Source organism: Elaeis guineensis, chromosome 11, assembly GCF_000442705.2.
Source record: "Elaeis guineensis isolate ETL-2024a chromosome 11, EG11, whole genome shotgun sequence".
NCBI lineage: Eukaryota > Viridiplantae > Streptophyta > Magnoliopsida > Arecales > Arecaceae > Elaeis > Elaeis guineensis.
In genome coordinates, this window is record NC_026003.2 from 116,940,623 (window position 1) to 116,960,504 (window position 19,882).

Consider the following 19,882-nt stretch of genomic DNA (forward strand, 5'->3'; position numbering starts at 1 on the left):
TTTGCTTTATATTGTAAGTTGAATTTTTTTTTTATGACTAATGGATCTCGAGTGGGCAGTTCTTCCTCCAGGAAGCAATAAAGAGGCAATTCCACTTGATGCAACATTGATTACAATCTCTCCTCTTGAATGAATTGTTGCAGACAAAATTTTTCAAATGAATGTCTTTCCTGTACCACCATGATCATAAAGAAAGAATAGTCCATCTTTATTATTTGTCACAGAATCCATGATAGTATCATAAATATTCTTTTGTTCAAGGATAATAAATGCTACATACTGATTAAGTTCTTCAACCATTTGAAATCTGTCATCATTGAGCTCATCAAGAATCAATCTGTTCTTTTCATTAGTGTTGCTCATACCAATAGGAATTGGCATTGAATTAAAATTTTTGAGACTTTTTTCACTACTTTGAAGGATTTCTTCAATTTTCAATAGAAGATGATTTTTTAAACTATCATCAACTAAAATCAAATCTAAAACAATCAAAAAAAATAAAAAAAAAATTATAAAATTATAATAAATAGATATTATATAAAATAATTTTTACTACACTTAGTAAAAGAAGAGCTAATAGATCATAAGCATGAATTATATAACAACTCGAATTACCTTCTTTAGGATGTAGTGAAAATCTTAATATCCGAAAGAGTAATTATAATGATAATAAAAAAATAAAAAAAAAAAATTAGCATAATGGCTCAACATATAGATAAAAAGTAAAGTATTTTCTATTATATAAAATAAAATAATATTTTTATCAAAATAACAAATATAGGAGTAAATTTTAGATAGAAATTTTATACCTTAATCATTATGATATTTTTTTTGATTATATAGAATATCTTCAGCTAAATCAGTCCAGCAAGTTTTTCAAATATGCTCAAGTTTACTCAAATAATTTGATATTAATAAAATAGCAAATAATTTTTTAAGATAAGCTGCACTTGTCCATCAATTTGCTTCCTTGACGCCATCAATATATTTCTTATCATCATCCAATAATCGTAATGCATAGCATGCATCCTTAAAAATTAGGTAAACAACATGGTCAACTGTTCTAATATCTTCATGACATATACAATCCCTTTGGATGTTCAATAATAGCCATAAATAATAATTTTTCCCCCTTTCTGGAGGTATGTGCATGATTCGGCCAATAGCAAAGCCTTGCTTTCTAGGTTTCCATTTGAATAGATTTTTTTATGCACGAATTTTTGAGGAAACTCTGCATATATTAGATTCTTGGCTTCTGAATACTGCTTATTTGCCTCAAATCAAGCTAAGAACATTGATTTTCTAACAGAAGGCTTGTTCAAAATATTTTATAATAGCTCATTATCTTTGAAGATCACTGTTTGTTCATCTAGAAGATGAAAGGATAATCTCATCACAGAAAGATCTTTATAATGGATGTCAAAACTCAAAATTCTCCAAGTAGCCTCACATAGTGAAAGATATATGCAGTCGTAATACATCTTTATCCCATCATAAAACTGTTGACAATCATCGTTGCTTTGAGATTGAAAAAATATTACAGTCACCCTGTCATAACCTTTGTTCACATATTTGAACAAATACTTGATTGATCTATTCTGATTATATAATTCAATATTTATGTGAGCTTTATATTTGAGTAGCAGAGAAAGATTGTAAGGAACCACAAACCTATTGTCCAATGCAACTTTCTTTTTTATAACAATCCTTCCATCATTCCTTCTTCTGTGTAAAGGATAGCCTTCTTCATCAGTTGTTGTCTTTTCAATAAACTTCTTTGGAAAGTGTTTGGAGTAACTTTCATTTTTCATGCACGGGGACTTCACATTTGCTTGACCACATGGTCCATAAATCATATATTTTTTCACTAATTTAAACAACTTTCTATCCATTGTTTTGTCAAAAATTTCAACAGAGATAATCTTATTAATGTTCTTTACATTCACTGATTTATCCTCATCATGCAACCATATCAAAATATGAGCATAAGGCAATCTACATTTCTGAAATTCAATCGTACATACATCTGTCAAGAAATTCATGACAATGTAATGGCAGTTAGAGAGATTCATTGTACTTAAGTCAAGCTATAATATAGAACTATGAATTAATAGGAATAAAATAAAAAAAGAGCAATCTTTCTAAAAATAAAAAATAAAGGATCATATATCTCATATAAAAAATTCATATAAAATTATTTCAATTTTTTTAACCTAGATAAAGTAAATGTAAGAATAAAATAATTAAGCAAATATTTATTACACCTGTGAATTCTTACATACTTTAAGTTTATCAAAAATATGAATATTCTTCAAATCTTTCATCAGCATATCAAGTTTCATCTTGAATACTCGACAAAAGATATCTGGACGATCTTCAAATGTTAAATTTTTTTCTTTCAAGAACCTTTGAATTTCAGATCATTTAGGATTGCAAGTTATAGTGATAAATAAAGAAGAAAAATCAGCCCAATGATAAATTTACAAAGCATCAACAAAATTATTAAACATATATCTTGGACCTCCTGTGAAACTTGCTGGTAAAATAATGCGTATGCCAATAGATGAAGTATTATTATCTTTTCTCAAAATTGCTTCATGAATACCCTTATATATATCCACTCTTAGTTGGTCTTGATTATTTCTAATGAAGTTTAATTTCAACGATTCAATCATTGAATATGCATCAATCATAAATTGTTGAAATAATTTTCTTGAATTCAAGAGAACTGTTGAGTCATTAAGTCTCTTCTGTATTCTATATGAGAAAAACTCCTTCATGGATAATTTTATTTTATTTTTTGATTTTTTACCAACACAATCTCTTAAAGGAATGTCATCCCTAAACCTATCTTCACCATATGAAAATAACAAAGGATATTATAAAGGTAAACAAAGAGGATGTAACTCACTTATACGCTGTAATTGTTTAGATTGGGTCTCAACTATAATGTCGCTCACACCTTCTCGAGTGTCAAAGTCACCAACAATGAGTGCTGCTACTTCACTGACATTTGAAAGATTATATGTTCTCCCATCAGTGCTCTGACTTTTAATCAATCTTAATCTAATTGCTCTTAATTCATCTTCACTTATACGATCCCTAGCAGCTCTATGGGACTGAGCAAAGACATTGAATTCATCAATCATATCTTTTAAGAAATTAACAATCTCAGAATCTAAGTCATTGAGATTATTTCGAGATCTAAAATAACAATAAATATGTAAGATAAATAATTATAAGTAAATAATTAAGAAATATTATTCAAAATAATAAATCAATTTTGTTACAAACTATAGAGTCATACCTAACAGAATTAATCCTGTTTTGAATTTTATTTTCAGTGTCAAAGATATACAATTGAGAAAATTTAGGAGTAGCTCCTTCCTCTGGTAATAAACTTCCTATCAAATGATAATTTTGCCCATACAATAAAAAAAATGTAAGGATCAGAACCATTATTTATGCCAGTCTCTATTTTTCCACCAAAAGATGTAATGAAAATATCATGTTGTAAAATCTAATATTCTGTTGAAAGTGTTTATTCCGTTCATCATTCCCAAACAGAAGATTCAAAAGTAATTTTGGAGCTTCTTTTACATTTGGCAACTGAACCTTTTCATTTAGACAGTATATTGAATATTCAGGTTTAGATGTGTTCATATCTTTTCGTATTCATTCATCATACCACATCATTGTACCATATTTTTTACATATATATGTGGGATCTCCAATATCATGGTATTCTAAAAAAAAATATGATAAAAAAAATAATTTAAAATATAAAAATATAATATTAATGAATAACTTTAATAACATGATGTTTAATATAACTTTAAGACTATAGTGAGCAATTATTACCATTATCATCTTCAGAATTATCACTGGTATCATCATTATTAAAAAAATCAAAATCTATAAATCAAAAAGAAAATAAAAAATAAATATAGACTTAATATTGTTAATTAAGAATGATGTGAAACACATAAGATAACGATAAAGATTGAATAAATTTTTACTTGGAGTGTGTGAATCAGTATCTATTATTTCTTCTATTTTCACTGGATTATCATTTTTTATTGATGGGATATCTGATTCTACTTCGATATTTGATCCGTCTCATGCAGCAGATCCTATCCTTCTCCTACTTTTAGAGATTTACTTTTTAGCTCTTACAGAAATATTAATAATTACAAAGTTATGATTATGACTAAGATATAATATAAATATAAATTAATTAATATAATAAATTTTATTATATTCATGTATTATGCATGTACCTTCTATTCAAATTGACGTCAGATGTAACACTTAAAATTGATGCAATATTTGAACTTTGATTAGGTGCATTGCTCAAAAGTTCAGATGCTAGAGAAATATCTGTTAATTAATCGAGTACATGTTATTTCATATTTTTATTAATTTAATATGAATATATAAAAAAATAATAATGCTAATATCACCTTCATAACCAATCACTGCACCAGTTTGCCTCTTCTTGAAAGATATTCTTTGATGATTTGAAACATAAGTCATAGAAGTTCTATTAGGTATTTTTATATCCATATCCATAGATTGAACACCAGTGTATCTCTCCTTGGAAGATATTCTTTGATGATTTGAAATATTAATCATTGGAGTTCTATTAGATGTTCTCATATCCACATTCATAGACTGAATAATATTGCTTTCTATTATCAAATAAAGATCAAAATTAGGTAAATAGTATATGAACAAAAGAGAAAAAAAATGAAGATAAATATCATGAAGTAATTTTACTGATCATTTGCTTGTTCAGATAAAGATGTTACATTTGCTGATTGTTCACTCATTTATGCATCAATTATTTATAAGCATATTGTTCTTCTACTATGCATCATTTTTTTTCTTCTTTCTCTTATGGCTTTTTTTGCAAAGCTATTAATTTGATCATTGAAAGCTGAAGTATGACACACTAAATTAAGAAAAAATAATTAGTAAGTTTCTTTTTTTATATATAGAAATAAATAAAAATTAATGTTCAATATTAAAAGTTAATTATACAAACTCACTATTAGATATATCTGTAAGAACATAATTTTTTGAAGAAAGTATTTCATTCATATTTATATTTTGCCCCAATGATATCTCCCTACTACGTCTTTCACTCATTATAGCACATCTTTTCAGTCTTGCTTGTTTACCGGCTATTTCATCCATTTTAACATTCGTTCTCTTTATATAACAATAAAAATACTAATAAGTTAATCCATAACATGCAAAAATCACTTATTTGTGCGTTATAACTAAAAGTAAAAAATAACAACTAAAAAAATATCAAAAAGATTTTATAATAAAATTCTTGTATCCTATTTTTCATAGATGAGCAAGCATAGTAGATTAGAATAAATGAAATAAAGTCTGATCTATCTTTAGTTCTTTGTAATTTGATCAGAATGCTTTAATTCTTTGAAGAATATTGCCTTACATACTATGTTCTTGAAAGAATATTTTTGGTTATATATAATTTCAAGTATTAATTTTTGCATCAATTTTGATGGTTTTGATATTCAACATCCCCTTTTTCAATTTTAATTTATTTCTAGCACGTCTCAGATTGAGTAGTTTTTTGAATTACAGATTTTACTTTGTAAGAGTGTAGTATATCATATGGTAAGCATATGATTCAAATATTATTTTTTGATTAAAAAAAGATATGCAGCTTTTCTTACTTTGTGGGGCTCTCTTTTAAGCAATAAGAGAAGCCTATTTTTGTTTCTTAAATAAGAATTATTGTTATGCATTCTATTGCATCCAAGCTAATCATCTAAAAGAAAATGAGTACATACCAAAATTAAATTTTTCTATTTTTAACAAGAAGATAAGTTTCTGATTTTATCTCAGAGTACTAAAGAAGTGTTGATACCAATTATATGCCACCTACTGATATGACTGAATTTTTAAGTACTAACACTTCATAGCCCAACATAATTCTGATTGAGTAAGGCTATATTTCATGATATATTTTACATAGAAGCTAGACACATAAGACCTAGCTCTTATATTTATTATTATCAATATTCTTTTATGCTTAACTAGACTCTACAAATATATATTCTATAGAAATAATTTAATCTTGACAATACACGATACAAAGAGCATTGGAATATGATATTGATCAAAATCATGATCAAGACTATTTGCATCCAAAGTAAGACCAATAACATAACAGAATTTATATGACCCCAGATACTGGTACACATCAAAAAATCATAAACAACAATAGCAAACATGGCAGCAACAATTTATATTTTTTCAAAATATGAAAAGTGCCATATGGAATACTTAAACAGAGTTTACTTAATCTCCAAAAACAAAACATGGACAGAAAATATCTTAAAGACTTGCAAAACAATATCATTATTAGACTTATTTTTTCTTCTTGATAGTCTTCAATACCTTCGTTGAGGAATGCTGGATATTTGTATCTGCTTCTAGTTCAGCTTGGTTTTGTTCCATATGCCTTTTTGTAGGAGTATGATTACCCAATGATGTATAGTCAACATCATAATCATTATTTTGAGAGAATAAATTTAGAAAAAATTATAAAAATAAAATACTAATAATATAAGATATGAACAAATATGACTGTATTTATTAATTAGATAATAAAATAATCTTCAAGACTCTTTCACTGACATCAGTCTGGTCATTCACGCTAAGGCAAGAAGATTCATCATTTGCTTTCTACATAATTCAAAAATTATCAATTAAAGTTCAGTCAAAATCATCTTAATATGTAAAAAATTATTGATAAATTGAATGACAACAAATATACCTCATTCAAATTATAAATTTTAATAAAAGAGTCAATAATCTTTTTATCTATGCAAACTTTTTGCACATGGTAGGTTGTTTCATCAGGATTTTGAAAATTATTGTCTTTGATATGAACCTTGAATAGAACTGTCTTTTCCATTAGTTCATTCAGTTCATCTAGATAGTCATGAAGATCACCACCCTATAGCAACAAAAAAATATATATTACAAAAAATTGATATAATAAAAAATTAAATAACCAAATTACGTCTTATCCTTTCTTCAATACGGCGAATTAAGTCATTCACAGTAAAGCTCATAAGTTTGTCAGCTTCTTTAGAAAATGCAAGAAATGAAGCAATTCTTGTATGATTCATGACAATCATTTATAATTTATACCTGAAAGTAAAAGAATTCTTAAGAGAATTAGCCACTCAAGTATAGACAATAAAATATTAAAAATTATATGGCTAAGGTTTAAAAATAACAATACATTGGTATGGTTGAAGGTCAATGCTTTACACGACTTTTACAATATCATTTTTCAGAGTCCGAAATGATACCGGTTGTGCACTTTGCATTGGGACAACCATTGTACCACCATCTGTAAGTTTTCACTAAATTCTTTATGGTTTTCAAAATAATACATTTTTTCACCTACGAAAATATTTAGCATCCATTAAATTCAAAGTAAAAAAAAAAAACTCAACTCATGTCTTAAAATCATATTAAAATAGATTTGCATAGTCTTTTTTGAGACCTTTTTAGTCTCTTTCAATTCATCAATACTCTTCCTACTTGTCTGGCGTAGAAAATCATCTTCCAATAAGTATGAAGATTGAGAGGACAACTGACTCAAGACATGACTGCTTGCTTGATCCCTAATCGGAATCCTAACAAATGAATTGCAAGCTTATTAAGAAGAATAATAATTTGTTTAAATTAGAAAAAAATATATTAAACTAAAATAAATGGTATATACCTTGCTCTAAACTCAGCCACTTCTGAAATGTTAGTATTTATTAACAACCTTGAACAATATTTAGTGTTTGACACTTTCATTTCACCTATCAATCACTAGAGGTAAATATAATACTCATAATTTTTTTAATTAGCTTATGAAAAATATTAATATTATGAAGCCAAAAAAGAAACATATCGTATTGACGCTTCATCTTTGCAAACTGCAAAATAATAATATAAGATCCAATTTTATATTCTTCAATATATTTTAGAATTTATTCAGAGAATTTTTCTCAAAGAGTGTATTTCACTTTTTCTCCACTACAAAAAAAAAATATAAAATAGGTAAATCTTAAAAAATAAATGTTTAATAAAGATTTTGTGTTAGTGAACTTAATATATCTGAAATCATCAAGCTCAACTATAATATTCTTACTATATACCCCATCCTTATGAAACTCTTTCGATTGCCCAATAGAGGTCCTTAAGCCAATAAAATCTAACAGCAATTTAATAATTAAATTAGAATATATCAAAATAAATAAATAATTTTAAAATAAAATAAAGAAAGATTAATATTTATCAACTAAAAAAGCTTGGTCATTTAGAAAATCTTGAATACTTTTGAACGAAGTAAAATCAAAATCATACATTGAAATTGTTGGATCATCACATGCACGTACAGTTGTAGTAAGCTAAAAATACAAACGATACTCATGGGTACAGAGCTTATATTTTTGTAAGCTAATCGCCACTCCAACATTCGAAATGATCATAACACGACCTTCCTCCACCTTGTCTTCAAACTTGCACACTTGAATGCTCTTTGTAGTAGCTTGAATCCTCCCACCCTAAGACTCAAACATTTTGTTATATACAAATTTTAAACACATATTAATCAAGCAGAATTGAAATTCATAATATTTAAAGCAAAGATCATACCTTCTCATCAACAATAATCATCTTTAGGGTATCACTCAAGGAGGGTTTAAAAAAATTAGATTGTTTCCAAAGACGCACAACCCTAACTTTTAATTTTCAAGTCTTTTGTTGGACATAGATATCTTAGATAAAATCATAATTGCCATCTAAGAGGAGGAGAGTTTAGAATATCATACAATATTCGATGAACATTTAAATATTTGATCGTACTAAATCTAAACATGCTAGCAAAAATTTTATCCAATATATTCACATAAGCAAATTATCGAATCTATTCACATAAGCAATGCAAACATAAACGCTATTAGAAATTAATTGTCATAGGCCAACCAACAGACAGTTGACATACAATTTGTAGAAATACTTGGAGAGCCAAAACAGAGATGCTTACCTGTAACTAGGCGAATCGACAATATACCAACTCTCGTTGATCAAAAAGTGATTGAGGGATGGATTTTGCCTATGCAAAGAAGCATTATAAAAGATCAAAACTCTCAAAACAATACAATCTCAAAAACTCATAACCAGCCATAAACTGGAGCACCACATACAATTTAAGCTGGAAATGGAACCAAGAAGCTCTGATAAACGAACGAATATATATAAACAATGCCAAATGGTTTGTAGCTGGCCGTAGTAAATAGATAATTAGAAGCTTTCCTTTTTTTTTTTTTTTTATTCTTCTTTCATAAAAAAGTTCATTAACTTTTCATGAATAAAAAATTACCAATGCCAAATGATTTGTAGCTGACCGCAGTAAACAGGCAATTAGAAGCTTTCTTTTTTCTTTTATTCTTCTTTCATAAAAAAACCCATTAACTTTCTATGAATAAATTTCACAATGAAAATTGAGGACCCACTTATACTGCCACGATTGTTCTCTCTCTTAGTTATATAGGATACCTCAAGAAGGAGGATAAAAAATTATCGGCTTTTTTTTTTTTTTATTCTTCTTTCATAAAAAAGCTCATTAACTTTTCATGAATAAAAAATTATCAATGCCAAATGATTTTGTCATATCCCCGATCCGAAATTGTGAATCGAGGGTCATGACAACCGCAGCATACTCATAGAAAACTCTTCCCATAAGCATGCAAGGTATCTTATCATACTATTTTAAAACAACAGCGGAATAATTAGATAATAATTTAAATCCAAAATATAACGATCTAAATTTCTTCTTTAATGTCTCAGTAAATTCAACAATGATTCATAGTCCTTACATCAAATTCAATAAGATTTTCAACCGAAAATAAAAGTATAGAGATTCTGCTTTTGATCACTCTTCCATTCATATCTTGTATCATCTTACTTCCTCAACATCTGTAAAAATAGTAAAATAGGAGGTAATGAGCTAGACAGCCCAGTAAGCAATGATCACTTCTCAACAGATTTCATCAGGCATTTAAGTAAATAATCATTTATAGAAAATAAGCATATAGAGTTCATCAATTCGAAATCAATTTCAATTATACAATATAATTCATGCCAAATTCATTTCTTTTTCAAAAATTCAAGTTTCTTTCCAGATTTCAATTTTTTTGTTCTTCAATTCTTTTCGTCAACCATGAGCTATGACCATATTTTTTCTGCAGCAGGATCATAACACCGCGTATCTTCTTGCAGTGAGCTGCGAATCATCTGGCAGCAAAGTCTTTCAGAACCGCTGGTCTCTCTGGCAGTTTGTCGCTGGTCTCTTTGGCGATATGAACCTTCAGGACAAATCAATTACCAACGTATATGTCCCCATTGGCAGGGTCCTTTACATAGTCAGGTTGTCAATTCATAATGTTTCTTATATCATAATTCTTCATATATCATATTTCATATTCTAATTTCGATAATAAAAACATATAATCATGTAGTATCGAAATAAATCAATATAATGCATCATGGAATCAATATGTTCAATCATGCTTCATCATAACATTTCAAATAAGATATTTTCATAACAAAATACCATTCATCCAATTCATGCATCGTTTCACAAATCATGTCAGAAAAATATATTATAATTTATCGATAAATCTAAAAAAAGTAAGATATTACTTACCTCAAACGCATTCCAATAAACCCACATAATTCTATAAATTTTCTTTCAAAAATTTTGTTCGTAGATCATATCGCGATATCCCATGATCAAACATCCACAATCCTATACAGAATCAATTTCAATAATTAGAAAGAATACGAATACCATATTTCAACGGTTTAGATTGGGTCCGATCATCTAATTTCATCTAATCAAAATCTAATTAGGACATAAACGATCCAAAGTTTGACTATCAGATCAAATCGGATAAGAAGTAATAGGACCGAGGTTTCTTCATCGATTTCATAAAATCAAGTGGAGAGAAAAAATCAGGAGAGAGAGAATTCATGAGGTACAATTCGAATTGATCAAGTGACACAATCCAATATTACGATTGGTCCAATATCTCGATTGGTGAAATCAACATGATCAAATCAAGTCATGGCTAGATCGAAATCATGGATGATCAAATCTAAAGATTCATGTCTGATCAAGGTGGGTGCCAGTACGCTGTCTGACAATCATGGATCAGAATTTTTCATTAGAATTAGATCAGGACTATTAAAAAAAATTTCTTCATTCACTAACCTTTTTAGAAAGAGAATCAATCAAGAGAGAGAATATTTTAGAAAGAGAAAATTCTAGAGAGAGAAAATTTTAGAGAGAGAAAACTCATCTTGAATTCTTCAGACAATATGATTCAACAAATCCGATCGATCAGATCAAATCATGCTGAAATTATCATGTGGACAATTCAATAAGATCATGAGAAATAAAATTTAAAAATACCTGATCTGATCAAAGTGGATGTCGGTGTACCGTCCGACGATCACAGATCAAAAATCCATCACGAAGATCATTTAAATTCATCATCATTCTTCTCAAAATTTTAAAAATCTTAGGAGAGAGAAATAATCTAGAGAGAGGATTTTAGAGAGAGAAAGTAGAGAGAGAAAATTTAATTCTAGAGAGAGAAAATACTAGTTCAGGCTGAAGAGAGAGAGAAGAGAGAGAAACTCTCTTTCTCACATTTTATTATTTATATCATTATTTATTAATTTATTTTATTTTTTTTCTTTCTTCTTTTTTTTCTTTTTTTTTTCCTTTTTCTTCACGGAAGAGAGAGGAGAGAAAATCCTATTTATTATATTATTATATTATTATTATTTTATTTTTCTTCTCTCTTTTTTTTTTTTTCTTTTTCTTTTCTTTTTCTTCTTTTTCTTTTCATTTTCTTTTCTTTTCCTTCTTCTTCTTTTCTTTTTCTTTTTCTTTTCCTCCTTCTTCTTCTTCTTTTCTTCTTTCCCGTGGGTTCCTTTGGGCCAAAACAGGAGACCGTGAGGTCCCCTCATTGGAGTTCCGACCAGCGGTGCAGCCGGCGTGGGGCGGCCGTCGGCAGGAGGAGGGCCAAACCGATGGTCGACGGTGACTACCGGCGTCAGAAAAATCGAAGAAAAACGGGCAAAAATAGAGGTTCTTCTGCAACAAAATCCGGCGACTCCGGTCACCGACAAGCGTACACACCAGCACGGAAAGGAAAGGGGAGAAGAGAGGAAGGAGAGGAGGCTTACCTCCGACGTCGGCGAGGCTTTTCCGACGAGCAATTGGACGGCACAGGGACGGTCTTCCATGATGGATTTTCCGGCGATGGCCGTCGACTAGGTTTAGGATTTTCGGTGAAAATGAGAGAGGAGGGATCTCCTCCTTAAATAGGGTCGGAGGGAGCTCGTTTCCGACTCCGATTGGGAGCCGGCGAGAGGAGGGAGAAGACTTCTCCCCTGTTTTCTTTCTTTCTTTTTTTTTTTTTTTTGTTTTGGATTTTGGTGGGCTGAGATTTTTATTCGGGCCGGACCACCACAGGTTTATAGTTGGCCACAGCAAACAAGGCAATTAGAAGCTTCCATTTTTCTTTTATTCTTCTTTCATAAAAAAGCCTATTAACTTTCCATGAATAAATTCCACAATGAAAACTAAGGACCCACTTATACTGCCATGATTGTTCTCTCTCTTAGTTATATAAGATACCTCAAGGAGGAGGATAAAAAAATATCGGCTTCTTTTTTTTTTATTTTTCTTTCATAAAAAGCCGCATTAATTTTTTATGAATAAAATATTATCAATGCTAAATAATTTGTAGCTGGCCACAGTAAACAGGCAATTAGAAGCTTTCCTTTTTATTTTATTCTTCTTTCATTGAAGAGCCCATTAACTTTCTATGAATAAATTTCAAAATGAAAAATTAGGACACATTTGTACCACCATAATTATTCTCTCTCTTAGTTATATAAGATACCTCCAGCGTCAAGAGAACAAAAAAAATATGGACATAACTGTGCATCCTTACTTACCATTATAAATCAATTATCTCAGAATATCACTTGTTAGAAAACTCACAATGCCATTTGTCAAAAGGTCACGAATGCCGTTTATCAAATGCTCAGAAAGTTCACCAACCCGATCCTTCTCTTTATATATCATATTAAATGAGATTGAATTACTTATTAAATAAAATATTTTTCAATTAAAAAAATAAAATATTTGAATTTGAATTTAAATTTTTATCTATTTAATAAATTAATTAATTTTAATTTAAACAGCTTTTGATCTATCCTGTATCCAACTCGTTTTGATTGCCACCGCTTGATCCAGGCCAAGTTAGGGATCAGGGTGGGGGTGCATCGCTGGAATTAATAGCCTATTTGTGATGCGGAAAAAGATGAGAGTAGATGGACACATTATGGGAAGCGGAACCCATCACAATACTACACCTTTTGTATGAGAAAAAACTTTTATATATATATATATATATATATATATATATATATATATATATATATATATATATATATATATGTTGCGGTCAATCCCCTCGTTGTCTGGTCGCCGGAAACGAGCGCCTGCAAAAGAAAGTCCACGCTGATCGGAGGCGGCTCCGGCGGGGACCCTCCGACAGTCAAGTCAGAGAGGAGACTAGGCAATAGTAAAAAAAAGACAAGGAGCTCTACGGGGAGAGGGAGAGAGGTTGGGCGGTCTGGAAGTCAACGTCGTTCGAGGACTTTTGCCCGTCCACCTGCAACTGGACAAGCCGATGGTCGATCTCGTCGAACCTGCGTTCGTAGTCATCGATCCACCGGTGCTGAGAGACCCCAGGAGTGGAGTCTCCAGAGGAGTCCGAGAGAGAGGCGGACGGCGTTCGCGGTCGCTTCTCCTTCCTTGCTCATTCCAGTTGGGAAGGGGAGGGCCGTCGAGACCGACGGGCGTCACGCCATGGGCGCTCCTCCTCCTTCCGGTGGGAGCGGCGTGACAGGGGCTCCGGAGAAGGCGACGGCGATCGGTGCGGGCATCGGTGGCTGCTCCTGGAGGGTATCGGACGTGCCGCCGATTGCTTGCCCGGGGAAGACGGCAGCCGGATCGGTTGTTGCTGAAGGCTTTTGACCGCATCCGTCAGCACGGTCATCTGCCGAACTATTGCCGCGATCTGTTCCTCCACGGTCACTGCGGGATGCGGAGAGCTGGGCTCCGCCCTGGAGGGTGGAGGGGAGGCCTCTTCCCGGTGGGAAGAGCGCCTCGCCGATCCAGTGACCCTCGATCGTTGAGTTCTTGTCTTTGTCATCTCAAATTTCATGGGGATAGTGTACCGTTACGAGAACCCGTAACGTCTGCACCCCCTACCTGGCGCGCCAACCAATCTGTTGCGGCCAATCCCCTCGTCGCCTGGTCGTCGGGAACGAGCGCCTGCAAAAGAAAGTCCACGCTGACCGGAGGCGGCTCCGGCGGGGACCCTCCGACGGTCAAGTCAGAGAGGAGACTAGGCAACAGTAAAAACGGAGATAAGGAGCTCTACGGGGAGAGGGAGAGAGAGAGGGAAAGCCTGAGCCTTTTTTTCTGGAGGAGACCTCTAGCACTGTTGCCTTCCCCGATTTAGAGTAGGAGGTGGTATGACCTCGCCGTCGGTGATGTAGACAACTGGAGAGTTGTCAAATCGTCGGAGGTTGTCACGTCGTTGATAAAGTTGACAGATCCTAGGAATTAATTCTCGTCCTTAGCAGGACAGCGCCCCAGGCTTCCTGACAGGGTAATGACCCCTGGCGTTCGTACGGCGTTTACTTGATGGAACTGCAGCCCATGCCGCTCATCCGGCATCTAGGAGGGCCTGTAGAGGTGGGACGTCAGTCATCCAAACTGATGGTGAGTCGTCGGCGTCCCATCCGATAGGAAGTCGGTGGCGGGGGGTCGGTCCTCAGGCGATCGGAGACGACGTCGGGTCGTTAGGCCGATCCGCTCCGGTCGAGACACAATCGGTAGTCGCTCGCCGTCGGTCGGAGGGAGTCGGTCGGTCGGATGGAGCCGATCGGTATATCCCAACAATATATATATATATATATATATATATATATATATATATAGTGCCGTGTGTTATGATAATGAAAAATAAAGTCATCGATCTTTTTTTTAATAAATCTTTTCTATTTTCAAATCAATTAAGATGTTGTGATTTGTTCGATTCTTAGACTAAGACAGTTTTTATCTCCAGAAATGAGAATGTTAATTTGTAGAGTTTTGTTTATCATTTTTTAGTTATATTATGCTATCCAAGCAAGACTAATTAAGAAGATTAATGTCAGGACTTCCTTGCATGTATGATGGGTCCTTAGGCATGGAGGCCCATGAGCCTTATCTTCGGTGTTTGGAAGAAATTGTCTTGAAGAAATGAAGATTATTTCCACGAAAGTTGCAGGCATTTGTTGAAACTTACGCTAGAGTATCAAAAAGATGATTATTGCTAATTATCATAGACTATCAAAAAGATAATTGCCGTCAAAAAATTTTATGGAACAAAATTATCCTAATTTTTTTATGGAATAAGATACCTGTCCCATCTCATGTTGACAGCAGCTCCGACCAAAAGTCCCATGGATACCCTCCATCTCTTTTCTCCTCTTCTTCTTTTCATTTTATTTTTTTATTTTTTTCATTTTGTTCCTTTTTTCTTTCCAATTTTTTCTTTATATATTTTTTTTTATCTCTTATATTTATTATTCTTTTCTTTTCTATTTCTTTTTTTCTCTTTTTTTCTTTTTTCTTATTTCTGTCTCTTCATTTTTTTCTTCTTCATTTTTTTTCTTTCTTTCCTTTCAGCTTTTTCGTATCTTCATCTTTTATTTCTTTATTTTTTTCCTTTCTTCTTCTTTTTCACATAGATAGATTCAAAGTTTCAACCCTATTTCGATTCCATTTTCTTATAAGAATAAATCGAAATAACTAAAATACATCCCATATTTTTGAGACCTAAAATCTTGATGGCCATGAACTATCCAAAAAGTAGTTATCAAAAGCAATCAAAGAGAAAATTATCTTAGTTGCCACATAGTATCAAAGAGAACTTAGGTTAGTTTATCATTAAATAACATTGATACTAGTTAAATTATTTTGTTGACAAGGTTGTTTGTCATGGACTAATAAGCCATCCGAGCGAGTGAAAAATCTCGTTGAGGATTTGGTGCTCACAGATAGCAATCCAAAGTTTTTCCCAAAGACATGATGGTTATAGATGAAATTGCCGAAGATGGTTGTAGATGAAGTGACCAAAAATATTAAAATATGAGTCACGAACTGAATCATCAAAATATCAAAGGTATCGTTGGTCGAAGAAGCCCACTTAACGTAGTTGTCGAAAACGAGCATTATGGACGAATTTGCTGGAGCAAACTTCAAGTTAGCGTTGAAACAATTGGCTTTGAAGGGGCTCATCAAAGGATAAGAGCATCAATGTCGAACACTGATAGAACCATCAGAGACAACAGCCCTTCTCATGGTGAGAAATGACTTTCCAAAGGTATTTGAGATTCGTGATTGACACCAATTCTGGAAAACTTCACCAAAACAACAGTCCTTACTGAAGCTAAGCTTAGTTTGGCAAGTAGGAGGTGGCAATGTTAAGCTATCCCTATTCTAATTAGATTGGTATTATAGTGACCATAAATCTCCAATATATGCTTGTATACGTTATATTGGTATTACATAAGTTCCAATATACTTTGATGACCATATTAAATAGCCTTTATGAGTTTTTCTTTTGGTGTCCCCTATGGTATGGTTTAAACTAATACCCTTGGTCAATAATATGGTTCAATTGAAACTTGAAATGAGTAACTTGATGAGCCTACACTAGCCATCCTCGATCAACTTGGATTTAATTTGATGTGACAAACATACATGCATGTGTGCATATGTGTGTATGTGAGGGCGTGCGCATGAGTGCTTATTTTATTATGTCTTTATATGTAAATGATATACCATGCACATGGATTGATTCAGTCCCTGGATCTAGGTTACTGAATCTCCTAAATCAAATCCGAAACAATATGATTAGGTTATTTTTTTTTGGAAGAAAAAGATGATTAGGTTATTGAAAATTAAAATCAAAATCATTCTGATTCTATTTCAAAATATAACCAAATAGATCCAATAAGACTGATTTTGTTTGACTCTTAGGTCGACCCAAATCCATATGAACTCTAACAAAAGTAACACAATAGCAAGGAGAATAATTAGATGACATAAACAAGAAAATTCAAAATGGTCAAAAATATGAGATTCACGTAGTAAATGAGATTATACATATTTTAATCCTCTCTAATTTGGGATTAAACTAAAAAGGCCCAGCTTTACCAAGTCAATGTATTGCATAATGCTTGGTGCTTGTGCAGGTCAGGGATGAGATAGATCACATGCTATGGGTCTTACTAAATCACTAGCCATTTTGTAACAGTAAAAAGCATGTGCCAATTGATAACTGGATCTCTCTGGTCCAATCCTAGTAAAACTCCAAGTCTAAGATACTTATACGCACATTACATTAAATATAGAAACCGATTTAACTTGCCACTGTAGGTGAGCTTAATTTGATATCAACAGTGATGGAGTCCTGAGCTTGTGATTGTCAGCTCCCTCCATGTTCAGCACTTAGAGCACATGCTTCCTCCCCGGCCAAAAGACTATTGTTGAAGTCATCACTTAGTGGAGCAAATCGCCTCTATGACATCTGGAAGTTGCTTCGTATCCCCATCGCAATGTTTGTTCGGAACATTTTTTGAGAGGCAAACAACACCGCAGATTGGATAGCATCTCTTATCATCGAGCATACTAATGACTGGATCTGACGTCAAGGCATTGACTACTCATGAGCATCACATGACACTTTATATTCTGATTTTCTGGACTGTACTCACTTTAGAACAATGTGATCACCCGCTTGTATCAAAAAAAAAAAAAAAAGTAAAGCAAATCATCACTTAAATATTGCACTCGTTTGAATTTGTTAATCCTATTATCTTATAGATTCCAAACAAATGACGAGAGAAGTCCATAAGAAACCTATATTTACATTTATATCGGATAACTTCTCTAGTGTTGCTACGCCTCTCCGTGGCTGCCGTGATGTGGTAGGAGTGACCGAACCTAGTGGTGCTGGCTCTCACCATGCTGGAGTAGTTGGTCTACAATCGAAGCACTGCGGACTTGCAAGAAGATTCCACGAATGCCGGAAAAGAAGGTGAGGGTTCTTCGGCTGAAAATCCTCTGATGATTAAATCAGTATCAATCGAAGAAGGAGAACAGTAAAAATAAAAGATAGTGAGAATGCCCCCGAGAAAGAGACCTCCTGTAGCATCGGTCTGAATCTCTTTTATGAGGGGAGGACTGTCGGGTAATTGATCGCCGCTCGTCGGAGATGTGGTTGTCAGAGTCAAAGTAGTGGATATCAGCCGATCCTGACAGGATCAGTCTTTCACGAGTAGAAAAAAACTGTTAATATTGTTGGCTGTCAATTTAGGACATCCCGTGCATGGCTCATGGAGGGCTAGGGTAGAGACCGAGTACAATTGAAGATTGTCTGACAATGTAGATCTCATCGAGCTGCCGACCTGATCCCTTGAGTGGCCGGATAAGAACTAAGATCTGTGGAGCTTTTTGAGGTGCCAGGTGATGTCGTTTGGATCATACGGTTTGAGTTGCCAGGTCATAATACCATATGCTCGCCATATCTTCATGTGTCGGACACATCATCGGCGGACAGAATATGATCCAACACCTAATATTATAAGCAACAATCTTTGTATCAGTACACACTCATTCCAACCCAACATTCTATTTTGGCTTGCACGCTTATTTGGCTCTTTTCTATGTTTAGCAAGTCAACACATATTCATATTTGGCTGGCACTCCTATTTGGTCTTTCTCCTTGTTTAGCTATTCTACATTTGGTTTCTCTTTACTTAGTATATAATCGAGATATTCCTTCTTCTTGTAATTGCTACAATAGCTAGACCTTGTAATCTATATATACTCCTATTGGAGAATAATGAAATGCAAGAATCAGAAATTATCCTCAATAAAGATATTACCTTCTATATGGTATCAGAGCCTTGAAGCTTCAACGAGCATCTCTTCTTCTTCCTCCTTCTGTGCTCTCTCATGGCCACCAGTTCATCTATCTCCACCTCCTCCAATCCCTCTTCTCCTCCTCCACCCAACACAACGACCCCTCTCACCTTTCCATTGGCACAGCATTTTCTATCTATCAAATTAAATGCATCCAATTTTTTGATCTAGAGAAAGCAAATTACTCCCTTCTTAAAGGGTCAAGGCCTGTTTGGGTTCCTTGATGGCTCTCACCCACAGCCCACCGATCCGATTGCCGCTACTGCTTGGCAACAACAAGATGCCCAACTCGTAAGCTTTCTTGTTGCTTCATTATCTGAAGATTTGGTTCTTCTTCTTCTTGACAAAGAGACTAGTTTTGAGTGCTGGACCACTCTTCATGAAGCCTTTGGTTCAGCATCTCCTACCAGGCTCATGTCTCTGCATCTAGAGTTGCAGAATCTACGTCAAAAATCAGATGAGACCGTCACCTCTCTGTCCGACGTGCCAAAGCTGTTGCTGATGAACTTTCTGCCTCTGGTAATGCCCTCAAGCCAACCGAATTTAATCTTCATGTATTGCGTGCTCTATGTGATGATCTACAAGATGCGGTCCCTGGCATTCTCAACCGACACACCCCTCCGACATACACTGAACTTCATGGGCTATTACTTAGCCATGAAAGCATGCGGACATTTAGAAAATTAACTGTTGCTGATGCCACAC